The following is a 12229-nucleotide window of genomic DNA, read 5'->3' as shown; positions in this document are numbered from 1 at the left end:
GTGCAGGGGCGTGTGCAACACACTCTGGTGCTGGGGTGTGTGCAACACACTCTGGTGCAGGGGAGGGTGCAACACAGTCAGGTGTAGGGGTGTGTGCACCACACACTGGTGCAGGGGGGGAGGTGCAACACACTCTGGTGCAGGGACGTGTGCAACACACTCTGGTGCAGGGGCGTGTGCAACACACTCTGGTGCAGGGGTGTGTGTAACACTCTGTTGCAGGGGCGTGTGCAACACACACTGGTGCAGGGGGGGTGTTCAACACAAACTGGTGCAGGGGCGTGAGCAACACATTCTGGTGCAGGGGCGTGTGCAACACACACTAGTGCAGGGGTGTGTGCAACACACACTGGTGCAGGGGCTTGTGCAATGTTACCTATCGTTCGTTACGGCTCGTGACCCTACAACAGCCAAGCTTTAAGTCTAGGGTTACTACAACTGCTGTTGTTTAAAGCGGGGCACCAGTATAACCCCATGAATGATAACAGGCACAGAATTAAAAGTATATCTCCCTTAGGACTGAAGAAATATACGTATGCATTTTAATACATATATATATATATATATATATATATATATATATATATATATATATATATATATATATATATATATATATATATATATATATATATATATATATATATATATATATATATATATATATATATATATATATATATATTATATACATCTCAATATTGTATATATGAACAGTGGGTCACTATTAAAGCAAACATCAAAAATATTGTCTCTCCCAGAGTAAAAAATCTACTACATGACACAACAACAAGTAAACAGACTTATCTCCCACATGTTATTCTTCCTGGTCCCTCGAAGCTACTGAACTCTCGCTCGGTCGCTACCCATAATCCTCTCCTCCTCTGCCTCATCCAGGATGAGGGATGGAAACTAAAGATTTTTTAATATTTAAAACTAATTGAACAACCACTTGTTCTCAAAACACATAAGAATGCAAATTACATATAATAGTTACTTACAAAATATATAAGTACAATGCCACCTGCTTAATTGCAGAAAATAAACAATTATATAAACTATATAAAAGTGACATCTGTAACTCAAAACTGAACAGGTCCAACTTCCCGAATCTAACAGGTATTAGACGTGTGCAAAGCACCCGCGCTCCTGTATCCACTGACGCTGCCACACCACACGATAATTTACCAAAAACACAATGTGTGTACATATACAGGCAATGATATAATGGAACAAAACAAGTTATTTTAAATTTATATACGTATTCAGCTAGGAGTACGTAACATGCAACACACTCTGGTGCAGGGGCGTGTGCAACACACACTGGTGCAGGGGGGTGTGCAACACACACTGGTGCAGGGGCGTGTGCAACACACTGGTGCAGTGGCGTGTGCATCATACACTGGTGCAGGGGCGTGTGCAACACACTCTGGTGCAGGGGCGTGTGCAACACACACTGGTGCAGGGGTGTGTGTAACACTCTCTGGTGCAGGGGTGTGTGTAACACACACTGGTGCAGGGGTGTGCAACACACACTGGTGCAGGGGCGTGTGTAACACACTCTGGTGCAGGGGCGTGTGCAACACACACTGGTGCAGGGGTGTGTGTAACACACTGGTGCAGAGGCGTGTGGAACACACTCTGGTGCAGGGGCGTGTGCAACACACTCTGGTGCAGGGGCGTGTGTAACACACACTGGTGCAGGAGCGTGTGCAACACTCTGGTGCAGGAGCGTGTGCAACACTCTGGAGCAGGGGCGTGTGTAACACACTGGTGCAGGGGCGTGTGGAACACACTCTGGTGCAGTGGCGTGTGTAACACACTCTGGTACAGGGGCGTGTGCAACACACTCTGGTGCAGGAGCGTGTGCAACACACTCTGGTGCAGGGGCGTGTGCAACACTCTGGTGCAGGAGCGTGTGCAACACACACTGTTGCAGGGGCGTGTGTAACACACTCTGGTGCAGAGGCGTGTGCAACACACTCTGGTGCAGGGATGTAATCAACACACTCTGGTGCAGGGGCGTGTGCAACACACTCTGGTGCAGGGGCGTGTGCAACACACTCTGGTGCAGGAGCGTGTGCAACACACACTGGTGCAGGGGCGTGTTTAACACACTCTGGTGCTGAGGCGTGTGCAACACACTCTGGTGCAGGGGTGTGTTCAACACACTCTGGTGCAGGGGCGTGTTCAACACTCTCTGGTGCAGGGGCGTGTGCAACACACTCTGACACAGGGGCGTGTGCAACACACGCTGGTGCAGGGGCGTGTGTGTAACACTCTCTGGTGCAGGGGTGTGTGCAACACAATGGTGCATGGGCGTGTGCAACACTCTCTGGTGCAGAGGTGTGTGCAACACACTCTGGTGCAGGGGCGTGTGCAACACACTCTGGTGCAGGGGTGTGTGTAACACACTCTGTTGCAGGGGTGTGTAACACACACTGGTGCAGGGGCGTGTGCAACACACTCTGGTGCAGGGGCGTGTGCAACACACACTGGTGCAGGGGCGTGTGCAACACACTCTGGTGCAGGGGTGTGTGCAACACACTGCTGCAGGGGCCTGTACAACACACTTTGGTGCAGGGGCGTGTGTAACACACACTGGTGCAGGGCTGTGTGCAACACACACTGGTGCAGGGGCGTGTGCAACACACACTAGTGCAGGGGCGTGTGTAACACACACTGGTGCAGGGCCGTGTGCAACACAATGGTGCAGGGGCGTGTGCAACACTCTTTGGTGCAGGGGCGTGTGCAACACACTGGTGCAGGGGCCAGGCAACACACTCTGGTGCAGGGGCGTGTGTAACACACTCTGGTGCAGGGGCGTGTGCAACACACTCTGGTGCAGAGGCGTGTGCAACACACTCTGGTGCAGCGGAGTGTTCAACACACTGGTGCAGGGGCGTGTGCAACACACTCTGGTGCAGGGGTGTGTGCAACACACTCTGGTGCAGGGGTGTGCAACACACAGTGGTGCAGGGGTGAGTGCAACACGCTCTGGTGAAGGGGCTTGTGCAACACACTCCGTTGCAGGGGAGGGTGCAACACAGTCAGGTGCAGGGGTGTGTGCAACACACACTGGTGCAGGGGGGGGGGTGCAACACACTCTGGTGCAGGGACGTGTGCAACACACTCTGGTGCAGGGGTGTGTGTAACACTCTGTTGCAGGGGCGTGTGCAACACACACTGGTGCAGGGGGGGTGTTCAACACAAACTGGTGCAGGGGCGTGAGCAACACATTCTGGTGCAGGGGCGTGTGCAACACACACTAGTGCAGGGGTGTGTGCAACACACACTGGTGCAGGGGCTTGTGCAATGTTACCTATCGTTCGTTACGGCTCGTGACCCTACAACAGCCAAGCTTTAAGTCTAGGGTTACTACAACTGCTGTTGTTTAAAGCGGGGCACCAGTATAACCCCATGAATGATAACAGGCACAGAATTAAAAGTATATCTCCCTTAGGACTGAAGAAATATACGTATGCATTTTAATATATATATATATATATATATATATATATATATATATATATATATATATATATATATATATATATATATATATATATATATATATATATATATATATATATATATATATATATATATATATATATATATATATATATATATATATATATATATATATATATATATATATATTATATACATCTCAATATTGTATATATGAACAGTGGGTCACTATTAAAGCAAACATCAAAAATATTGTCTCTCCCAGAGTAAAAAATCTACTACATGACACAACAACAAGTAAACAGACTTATCTCCCACATGTTATTCTTCCTGGTCCCTCGAAGCTACTGAACTCTCGCTCTGTCGCTACCCATAATCCTCTCCTCCTCTGCCTCATCCAGGATGAGGGATGGAAACTAAAGATTTTTTAATATTTAAAACTAATTGAACAACCACTTGTTCTCAAAACACATAAGAATGCAAATTACATATAATAGTTACTTACAAAATATATAAGTACAATGCCACCTGCTTAATTGCAGAAAATAAACAATTATATAAACTATATAAAAGTGACATCTGTAACTCCCAACTGAACAGGTCCAACTTCCCGAATCTAACAGGTATTAGACGTGTGCAAAGCACCCGCGCTCCTGTCTCCACTGACGCTGCCACACCACACGATAATTTACCAAAAACACACTGTGTGTACATATACAGGCAATGATATAATGGAACAAAACAAGTTATTTTAAATTTATATACGTATTCAGCTAGGAGTACGTAACATGCAACACACTCTGGTGCAGGGGCGTGTGCAACACACACTGGTGCAGGGGGGTGTGCAACACACACTGGTGCAGGGGCGTGTGCAACACACTCTGGTGCAGGAGCGTGTGTATCACACACTGGTGCAGGAGCGTGTGCAACACTCTGTTGCCGGGGCGTGTGCAACACTCTGGTGTAGGAACGTGTGCAACACTCTGGTGCAGGGGCGTGTGTAACACACTGGTGCAGGGGCGTGTGCAACACACTCTGATGCATGGGCGTGTGTAACGCAATCTGGTGCAGGAGCGTGTGCAACACACTCTGGTGCAGGAGCGTGTGCAACACACACTGGTGCAGGGGTGTGTGCAACGCTCTGGTGCAGGGGCGTGTGTAACACACTCTGGTACTGGGGCGTGTGCAACGCACTCTGGTGCAGGAGCGTGTGCAACACACTCTGGTGCAGGAGCGTGTGCAACACACTCTGGTGCAAGGGTGTGTGCAAGACAATGGTGCACGGTTGTGTGCAACACTCAGGTGCAGGAGCGTGTGTAATACACACTGGTGCAGAGGCGTGTGTAACACACTGGTGCAGGGGCGTGTGTAACACACTCTGGTGCAGGGGCGTGTGCTACACACTCTGGTGCAGGGGCGTGTGCAACACTCTAGTGCAGGAGCGTGTGCAACACACACTGTTGCAGGGGCGTGTCTAACACACTCTGGTGCAGAGGCGTGTGCAACACACTCTGGTGCAGGGGTGTGTTCAACACACTCTGGTGCAGGGGCGTGTGCAACACACACTGGTGCAGGGGCGTGTTTAACACACTCTGGTGCAGAGGCGTGTTCAACACACTCTGGTGCAGGGGTGTGTTCAACACACTCTGGTGCAGGGGTGTGTTCAACACTCTCTGGTGCAGGGGTGTGCAACACACTCTGATGCAGGGGTGTGTTCAACACTCTCTGGTGCAGGGGTGTGTTCAACACTCTCTGGTGCAGGGGCGTGTGCAACACACGCTGGTGCAGGGGCGTGTGTGTAACACACTCTGGTGCAGGGGTGTGTGCAACACAATGATGCATGGGCGTGTGCAACACTCTCTGGTGCAGGGGTGTGTGCAACACACTCTTGTGCAGGGTTGTGTGTAACACTCTCTGATGCAGGGGCGTGTGCAACACACTCTGGTGCAGGGGTGTGTGTAACACACTCTGTTGCAGGGGTGTGTAACACACACTGGTGCAGGGGCGTGTGCAACACACTCTGGTGCAGGGGCGTGTGCAACACACACTGGTGCAGGGGCGTGTGTAACACACACTGGTGCAGGGGCATGTGCAACACAATGGTGCAGGGGCGTGTGCAACACTCTCTGGTGCAGGGGCGTGAGCAACACACTCTGGTGCAGGGGTGTGTGCAACACACTGCTGCAGGGGCCTGTACAACACACTTTGGTTCAGGGGCGTGTGTAACACACACTGGTGCAGGGCCGTGTGCAACACACACTGGTGCAGGGGCGTGTGTAACACACACTGGTGCAGGGTCGTGTGTAACACACACTGGTGCAGGGGCGTGTGTAACACACACTGGTGCAGGGGCATGTGCAACACAATGGTGCAGGGTCGTGTGCAACACTCTATGGTGCAGGGGCGTGTGCAACACACTGGTGCAGGGGCCTGTGCAACACACTCTGGTGCAGGGGCGTGTGTAACACACTCTGGTGCAGTGGCGTGTGCAACACACTCTGGTGCAGAGGCGTGTGCAACACACTCTGGTGCAGCGGCGTGTTCAACACACTGGTACAGGGGCGTGTGCAACACACTCTGGTGCAGGGGTGTGTGCAACACAGTCTGGTGCAGGGGTGTGCAACACACAGTGGTGCAGGGGTGTGTGCAACACACTCTGGTGCAGGGGCTTGTGCAACACACTCTGGTGCAGGGGAAGGTGCAGCACAGTCAGGTGCAGGGGTGTGTGCAACACACACTGGTGCAGGGGCGTGTGTAACACTGTTGCAGGGGCGTGTGCAAAACACTCTGGTGCAGGGACGTGTGCAACACACTCTGGTGCAGGGGCGTGTGCAACACACTCTGGTGCAGGGGTGTGTGTAACACTCTGTTGCAGGGGCGTGTGCAACACACACTGGTGCAGGGGGGGTGTGCAACACACACTGGTGCAGGGGCGTGTGCAACACACTCTGGTGCAGGGGCGTGTGCAACACACTCTGGTGCAGGGGCGTGTGCAACACACTCTGGTGCAGGAGCGTGTGCAACACTCTCTGGTGCAGGGGTGTGTGCAACACTCTCTGGTGCAGGGGCGTGTGCAACACACTCTGGTGCAGGGGCGTGTGCAACACTCACTGGTGCAGGGGGGGGTGTGCAACACACACTGGTGCAGGGGCGTGTTCAACACACTCTGGTGCAGGAGCGTGTGCATCACACTCTGGTGCAGGAGCGTGTGTAACACACACTGGTGCAGTAGCGTGTGCAACACACTCTGGTGCAGGGGTGTGTGCAACACACTCTAGTGCAGGGGTGTGTGTAACACTCTCTGGTGCAGGGGCGTGTGCAACACACTCTGGTGCAGGGGCGTGTGCAACACACTCTGGTGCAGGAGCGTGTGCAACACTCTCTGGTGCAGGGGTGTGTGCAACACTCTCTGGTGCAGGGGCGTGTGCAACACACTCTGGTGCAGGGGCGTGTGCAACACACGCTGGTGCAGGGGTGTGTGTAACACACTCTGGTGCAGGGGTGTGTGTAACACTCTCTGGTGCAGGGGCGTGTGCAACACACTCTGGTGCAGGGGCGTGTGTAACACACTCTGGTGCAGGGGTGTGTGCAACACAATGGCAATGGTGCATGGGCGTGTGCAACACTCTCTGGTGCAGGGGTGTGTGCAACACACGCTGGTGCAGGGGCGTGTGTAACACACTCTGGTGCAGGGGTGTGTGCAACACAATGGTGCATGGGCGTGTGCAACACTCTCTGGTGCAGGGGTGTGTGCAACACACTCTGGTGCAGGGGCGTGTGTAACACACTCTGATGCATGGGCGTGTGTAACACAATCTGGTGCAGGAGCGTGTGCAACACACTCTGGTGCAGGAGCGTGTGCAACACACACTGGTGCAGGGGTGTGTGCAACGCTCTGGTGCAGGGGCGTGTGTAACACACTCTGGTACAGGGGCGTGTGCAACGCACTCTGGTGCAGGAGCGTGTGCAACACACTCTGGTGCAGGAGCGTGTGCAACACACTCTGGTGCAAGGGTGTGTGCAAGACAATGGTGCACGGGTGTGTGCAACACTCAGGTGCAGGAGCGTGTGTAATACACACTGGTGCAGAGTCGTGTGTAACACACTGGTTCAGGGGCGTGTGTAACACACTCTGGTGCAGAGGCGTGTGCAACACACTCTGGTGCAGGGGTGTGTTCAACACACTCTGGTGCAGGGGCGTGTGCAACACACACTGGTGCAGGGGCGTGTTTTAACACACTCTGGTGCAGAGGCGTGTTCAACACACTCTGGTGCAGGGGTGTGTTCAACACACTCTGGTGCAGGGGTGTGTTCAACACTCTCTGGTGCAGGGGTGTGCAACACACTCTGGTGCAGGGGTGTGTTCAACACTCTTTGGTGCAGGGGTGTGTTCAACACTCTCTGGTGCAGGTGCGTGTGCAACACACGCTGGTGCAGGGGCGTGTGTGTAACACACTCTGGTGCAGGGGTGTGTGCAACACAATGATGCATGGGCGTGTGCAACACTCTCTGGTGCAGGGGTGTGTGCAACACACTCTTGTGCAGAGGTGTGTGTAACACTCTCTGATGCAGGGGCGTGTTCAACACACTCTGGTGCAGGGGTGTGTGTAACACACTCTGTTGCAGGGGTGTGTAACACACACTGGTGCAGGGGCGTGTGCAACACACTCTGGTGCAGGGGCGTGTGCAACACACACTGGTGCAGGGGCGTGTGTAACACACACTGGTGCAGGGGCATGTGCAACACAATGGTGCAGGGGCGTGTGCAACACTCTCTGGTGCAGGGGCGTGTGCAACACACTCTGGTGCAGGGGTGTGTGCAACACACTGCTGCAGGGGCCTGTACAACACACTTTGGTTCAGGGGCGTGTGTAACACACACTGGTGCAGGGCCGTGTGCAACACACACTGGTGCAGGGGCGTGAGTAACACACACTGGTGCAGGGTCGTGTGTAACACACACTGGTGCAGGGGCGTGTGTAACACACACTGGTGCAGGGGCATGTGCAACACAATGGTGCAGGGTCGTGTGCAACACTCTATGGTGCTGGGGCGTGTGCAACACACTGGTGCAGGGGCTTGTGCAACACACTCTGGTGCAGGGGCGTGTGTAACACACTCTGGTGCAGTGGCGTGTGCAACACACTCTGGTGCAGAGGCGTGTGCAACACACTCTGGTGCAGCGGCGTGTTCAACACACTGGTGCAGGGGCGTGTGCAACACACTCTGGTGCAGGGGTGTGTGCAACACAGTCTGGTGCAGGGGTGTGCAACACACACTGGTGCAGGGGTGTGTGCAACACACTCTGGTGCAGGGGCTTGTGCAACACACTCTGGTGCAGGGGAAGGTGCAGCACAGTCAGGTGCAGGGGTGTGTGCAAAACACTCTGGTGCAGGGACGTGTGCAACACACTCTGGTGCAGGGGCGTGTGCAACACACTCTGGTGCAGGTGTGTGTGTGTAACACTCTGTTGCAGGGGAGTGTGCAACACACACTGGTGCAGGGGGGGTGTGCAACACACACTGGTGCAGGGGCGTGTGCAACACACTCTGGTGCAGGGGCGTGTGCAACACACTCTGGTGCAGGGGCGTGTGCAACACACACTGGTGCTGGAGCGTGTGCAACACACTCGGGTGCAGGAGCGTGTGCAACACTCTCTGGTGTAGGGGTGTGTGCAACACACTCTGGTGCAGGGGTGTGTGCAACACTCTCTGGTGTAGGGGCGTGTGCAACACACTCTGGTGCAGGGGTGTGTGCAATACACTCTAGTTCAGGGGTGTGTGTAACACTCTCTGGTGCAGGGCCGTGTGCAACACACTCTGGTGCAGGGGCGTGTGCAACACACGCTGGTGCAGGGGTGTGTGTAACACACTCTGGTGCAGGGGCGTGTGCAACACACGCTGGTGCAGGGGTGTGTGTAACACACTCTGGTGCAGGAGTGTGTGTAACACACTCTGGTGCAGGGGTGTGTGCAACACAATGGTGCATAGGCGTGTGCAACACTATCTGGTGCAGGGGTGTGTGCAACACACTCTAGTGCAGGGGTGTGTGTAACACTCTCTGGTGCAGGGGTGTGTGCAACACACTCTGGTGCAGGGGTGTGTGTAACACTCTCTGGTGCAGGGGCGTGTGCAACACACTCTGGTGCAGGGGCGTGTGTAACACACTCTGGTGCAGGGGTGTGTGCAACACAATGGCAATGGTGCATGGGCGTGTGCAACACTCTCTGGTGCAGGGGTGTGTGCAACACACGCTGGTGCAGGGGCGTGTGTAACACACTCTGGTGCAGGGGTGTGTGCAACACAATGGTGCATGGGCGTGTGCAACACTCTCTGGTGCAGGGGTGTGTGCAACACACTCTGGTGCAGGGGCGTGTGTAACACTTTCTGGTGCAGGGGCGTGTGCAACACACTCTGGTGTAGGGGTGTGTGCAACACTCTGGTGCAGGAGCGTGTGCAACACTCTGGTGCAGGGGCGTGTGTAACACACTCTGGTGCAGGGGTGTGTGTAATACACTCTGGTGCAGGGGCGTGTGTAACGCACACTGGTGCAGGGGCGTGTGCAACACACTCTGGTGCAGGGATGTGTGCAACACTGGTGCAGGAGCGTGTGCAAAACTCTGTTGCAGGGGCGTGTGCAACACACTCTGGTGCAGGGGTGTGTGCAACACTCTGGTGCAGGAGCGTGTGCAACACTCTGGTGCAGGGGCGTGTGTAACACACTGGAGCAGGGGCGTGTGCAACACACTCTGGTGCAGGGGCGTGTGTAACACACTCTGGTACAGAGGCGTGTGCAACACACTCTGGTGCAGGAGTGTGTGCAACACACTCTGGTGCAGGAGCGTGTGTAACACACACTGGTGCAGAGGCGTGTGTAACACACTGGTGCAGGGGCGTGTGTAACACACTCTGGTGCAGAGGCGTGTGCAACACACTCTGGTGCAGGGGTGTGCTCAACACACTCTTTTGCAGGGGCGTGTGCAACACACGCTGGTGCAGGGGTGTGTGTAACACACTCTGGTGCAGGGGTGTGTGTAACTCACTCCGGTGCAGGGGTGTTTGCAACACAATGGTGCATGGGCGTGATCAACACTCTCTGGTGCAGGGGTGTGTGCAACACACTCTTGTGCAGGGGTGTGTGTAACACTCTCTGGTGCAGGGGCGTGTGCAACACACTCTGGTGCAGGGGCGTATGTAACACACTCTGGTGCAGGGGTGTGTTCAACACAATGGTGCATGGGCGTGTGCAACACTCTCTGGTGCAGGGGTGTGTGCAACACACTCTGGTGCAGGGGTGTGTGCAACACACTGGTGCAGGGGCGTGTGCAACACACTGTTGCAAGGGCGTGTGCAACACACTCTGGTGCAGGGGCGTGTGCAACACCCTCTGGTGCAGGGGTGTGTGTAACACTCTCTGGTGCAGGGGTGTGTGTAACACACACTGGTGCAAGGGTGTGCAACACACACTGGTGCAGGGGCGTGTGCAACACACACTGGTGCAGGGGCGTGTGCAACACACACTGGTGCTGGGGCGTGTGCAACACACACTGGTGCAGGGGTGTGTGGAACACACACTGGTGCAGGGGTGTGTGTAACACACTCTGGTGTAGGGGTGTGTGCAACACACTCTGGTGCAGGGGTGTGTGCAACACACACTGGTGCAGGGGTGTGTGCAATACACACTGGTGCAGGGGTGTGTGCAACACACTCTGGTGCAGGGGCGTGTGCAACACACTGGTGCAGGGGCGTGTGCAACACACTCTGGTGCAGGGGCGTGTGCAACACCCTCTGGTGCAGGGGTGTGTGTAACACTCTCTCGTGCAGGGGTGTGTGTAACACTCTCTCGTGCAAGGGTGTGTGTTACACACACTGGTGCAAGGGTGTGCAACACACTCTCTGGTGCAGGGGTGTGTGTTACACACACTGGTGCAAGGGTGTGCAACACACACTGGTGCAGGGGCGTGTGCAACACACACTGGTGCAGGGGTGTGTGCAACACACACTGGTGCAGGGGTGTGTGTAACACACTCTGGTGTAGGGGTGTGTGCAACACACTGGTGCAGGGGCGTGTGCAACACTCTCTGGTGCAGGGGCGTGTGCAACACACTCTGGTGCAGGGGCGTGTGCAAGACACTCTGGTGCAGGAGCGTGTGCAACACACTCTGGTGCAGGGGCGTGTGCAACACACTCTGGTGCACGGGCGTGTGTAACACACTCTGGTGCAGGGGCGTGTGCAACACTCTGGTGCAGGGGCGTGTGCAACACTCTGGCGCAGGGGCGTGTGCAACACTCTGGTTCAGGGGCGTGTGCAACACTCTGGTGCAGGGGCGTGTGCAACACTTTGGTGCAGGGTCGTGTTCAACACTCTGGTGCAGGGCGTGTGCAACACACTCTGGTGCAGGGGCGTGTGCAACACACTCTGGTGCAGGGGCGTGTGCAACACACTCTGGTGCAGGGGCGTGTGCATCACACACTGGTGCAGTGGCGTGTGCAACACACACTGGTGCAGGGACATGTGCAACACACACTGGTGCAGGGGCGTGTGCAACACACACTGGTGCAGGGGCGTGTGCAACACACACTGGTGCAGGGGCGTGTGCAACACACACTGGGGCAGGGGCGTGTGCAACACTCTGGTGCAGGGGTGTGTGCAACACACTCTGGTGCACGGGCGTGTGCAACACACTCTGGTGCAGGGGCGTGTGCAACACACATAGGTGCAGGGACGTGTGCAACACACACTGGTGCAGGGGCGT

The sequence above is a fragment of the Procambarus clarkii genome, chromosome 47, assembly GCF_040958095.1.
Source record: "Procambarus clarkii isolate CNS0578487 chromosome 47, FALCON_Pclarkii_2.0, whole genome shotgun sequence".
In the NCBI taxonomy this organism is placed as follows: domain Eukaryota; kingdom Metazoa; phylum Arthropoda; class Malacostraca; order Decapoda; family Cambaridae; genus Procambarus; species Procambarus clarkii.
The sequence above is the reverse complement of the archived record's forward strand: the minus strand, read 5'-3'. Positions refer to the sequence as shown.